At 43.1% G+C, this 3609-nt stretch overlaps 1 pseudogene; it reads left to right on the top strand.

The window, feature by feature from the left end:
* The window catches only part of LOC137635702 (uncharacterized), a 30325-nt pseudogene extending 29388 nt beyond the window's left edge, over nt 1-937 (top strand).
* The last annotated feature ends 2672 nt before the right edge of the window (nt 938-3609 follow it).

The raw sequence follows: 3609 nt of genomic DNA on the forward strand, positions 1-3609 counted from the left end.
TGATGAAGTGAGGTCCACAGGTTCCCAGAGCCAAGCATGTACTAGTACCGGGAAGGGCAAGGGCAAGGGGAAGCGGTCCAGGCCACCAACAACACAGACAGCCACCACAGCCCCCGACACCGGGGTGACCTAGAGCGACCTCAGTGATGTAGTGAAACAGGTGTGAATCCCAATGTCTATATGCAGATCGTAATCCAGTTTGATCTATTGCTTTTGACATGGCAAGTGCAATATGTTGCATTGAAATGCTATACTAAATTGTTACAATGTTTGTATGTATCAGATTCTCTCCAAAGCAGATTCCTTGAGGTCCTCTCACTCGTACACCGGCCAACACAATATCGTACATGATTTTGTGTGCCTTCTGGAAGGCCACATGCAGGCCATCCCGGATTAATCCTGGCATGAATTCCAGATAGACTGCCTCAACCTTGTACACCGCTTCAGGCAGCGGCGTCAGCTCTTCCAGCAGCCACATCAACAACCTCACATGGCCTGGCTAGGCCCACAGCAGCAGCAACCTTGGCAGCCCCCTCAGCAGCAGCAGTTCTGGCATCAACCTCAACCAGCCTCCTCGCAGGCACCGCCATTGCAGCAGCAGCAGCAGCAACCGCAACCTTCAGCCAGTCAGCTATCACCTCTAACATGGATGCCGCCCCAGTCACCACAGTCTTCAGGCTAGACCTCTTGGCCCCGTACCAAGGAGTGGCAACCAGGGATGCCACCTGCACCGTCAGCCACCCTTGTCCAGACTCCTTCTCCAACACCTTCAGGACACTGTGACACTACTCAGTTTCCCGGCCCTGACCCCGGGATCTGTCGACAGCAGCCTAGAGGGCATTTCACCCTCAAACCTCTTCACCTCCAAGGAACTCAACACACCACCAGTCCAACGGGTATCCCCTCGCAGCGGAACCAGAACCAGCAAGGACACTGAGTGAGAGACTTTAGGTGAGAGACTTTTGGGAGTCAGATCCATTGAGACACTTTTAGATATTTGTAAATAGTTGGAGTGTGATACTTGTACATACTTGTTGTTTGCTGTTTTCATGTTAATAAATTGTTATCTTATTTCAAAACACTTGTTTTTCTATTTAACCTTAAAATAAAGTTAAAGAAAAACGAAAACAAAACGAAACAAGAGAAAAATAAACGAAAAAGAAATGAAAAAGAAACCGAAAAATAAAGGGCAACAAAAAAACAAGCGAAAAATAAACGTTTCTTTTATTTAAAAAATGGAACAACTGTGGATGCAGCTCATGCAGCTACTACCATTCTGTCTTGCCATTCAGCAGGGGACATGTCTTAATGTGACAGGTAGTCTCGCTGATCCTTTGCATCCTTCTGGGTATGATGGCCGGATAGAAGCAGCAGCCCCTGCAGGTGTCGGTCAGTCCTCCATCCACCAGGGATCAGATCATGTGTGTCCAGATCTTCACGGTCCACTTCAGAAATTGCGTGTGGGTGTCTGATGAGAATAATGTTGTGCAGGACACATGCGCACATGGTGATCAAGTTGGACACAGAATTCCGAAGGCATTTTCCACGACACATCGGGCACAAGACAACCTGTAGCTGTATGTGTGTTCTCGTAGGACCTGTGACCGATGGGAGAATGGATTCATCATCCAGGTTTGGAGAGCAAAGGCGTCATCCCCTACGAAGTGATAGGGCACTGGCTGGTCATCATTAGGGAGTGGTTCTGGTTGAGGCACTCCAGCTCTGTTCTCTTCTACAGCATCATGCAGGGAACAGTTACTCTATGTTCCTTCATCCAACGCACCACCCTCTGCCCCAACATCCTCATAGAGGAATTTGTAGGTAGCATCTGCCACTGCTGTCAGTACAATGCTGTGGAAGACCTAGTAGTTGTAGAAGTAAGAGCCAGCATTAGAAGGCTTCTTCATGTCCTAACTCGTGCTTTCTGGTCAACCATTCCCTGACCCACACTTTCCTTTGTGTCTTTTTTTGAGGTGGGGTTGCCTTTTCCTGCTCTTCTGCTTCTTGCAGCCTTTTCTGCTGCTCTTCAACAATGGCTAGAGCAGCTGCCAGGTATAGGCATCTTCTCTTCTCTGCAATGATTGTGTCTCTGGCATTAAGCATGTTGTCTCTTCCACAGCCAATCCAAAAATGACCAGAGATTTGGGGCGGCCCCGTTTTTATATGGTAGCCCGACACCGTTTGTATTGCGCAAACTCCTCATGCCAATGCAAACACTGAAGGGCACTAACTCGTCGTGAACTCATCGTGAACTATGTGTGAACTAGCCGTGAACAGTGCGGGAGCCTCCCAGTTCGTGCCCAAAAATGGCACGACTTGCTACGACAAATTCGTGGCTAAAAGTCGTGCAAGTGTCAGACTGGCATATGTGTTTGTGTGTGCATATAAATGTGTATAGAGTTAAATGCAATGTTTCCAAATGTGGGTTTGACAGTGTTTTGGTGCGATGTTGGTAGTCGCCATTTCTATGGGTGTTTAGAAATAAATATTACCAACGACATCCTATATTCCTTGCCCTCCCATTTAAATATTGATCAGTGTCACCGTGGCTGGACTTAGCATTAGAGGAACAATTTTTAGTGCCGTCTGTTACAAAATGATATGTCGATATATCTCGTTATTTGCTACATTGAAGAGCTAAACTGTATCTTCAAGTTGTATTGAATATAGATGCAAAAAAAAAAAAAAAAAAAATGTGCTCATTGTCAACCATTTGCTTCACATATTATGTTGTATTTACAGAGATCACTGGATGGATTCTGATAAATATTTATTTACAAAGGATGTTTTCCTTTTCAATATATGAAAATTAATTTATATTTTCTAAATCACTCTCTGTCTCTAATCAGTGGAATATTTCAATTTATAAGAAACTCTAGTGAAAATGGCTAACCGTTTTGAGACATGTTTTACTAAACGACGGTTGTCAAAAATCGCGTCTGAGATGACTATTTTTATGCCTCGCCCCAGAGTGGTTCTTTGGCATATTTTCTTTTTATTCCGATGTTTGCTTGTGGTAAATAGATGGACCAAATTACTAGTAGTCTCTCTCTCTCTCTCTCTCTCTCTCTCTCTCTCTCTCTCTCTCTCTCTCTCTCTCTCTCTCTCTCTCTCTCTCTCGAATGATTATGGCCACTACACTAGTATTTGTATATATTTGACCGCTTAAATATCCTCAGTTAACATGAACGAATTTTTTAAAAATATGATTATAATTTTCATCAAATCGTAAATGTTATTCTAATCAAGCTATGTTCGTTTGATAATACATTACCAGAACAAAGCATATAATTATTATCATCTGCAACGAATATAATGATATGCATATTAATAAGTGCGTACATTAAGTATGAAAATCAAGGAAGACCATTGAACTTAACTACGTATGGAAGCAATGCATCATGATCAATCAGTCATTGCATCTAAGGCGATTAGCTAATGGGGATTTATTGTTGTCTTTAACAGCAACTATAAGCGAGAGGAGAATTTATAGAATAATTTTCCATGACTATCAATACCCTTATCACAAAGGATTTAACGAAAAATATTTAGAATTCTGTTGAACGTTTATTAAATTTATATTGCGTCCGAGATGACGATGTTTTTTTT

The sequence above is a fragment of the Palaemon carinicauda genome, chromosome 1, assembly GCF_036898095.1.
Source record: "Palaemon carinicauda isolate YSFRI2023 chromosome 1, ASM3689809v2, whole genome shotgun sequence".
In the NCBI taxonomy this organism is placed as follows: Eukaryota; Metazoa; Arthropoda; class Malacostraca; order Decapoda; family Palaemonidae; genus Palaemon; species Palaemon carinicauda.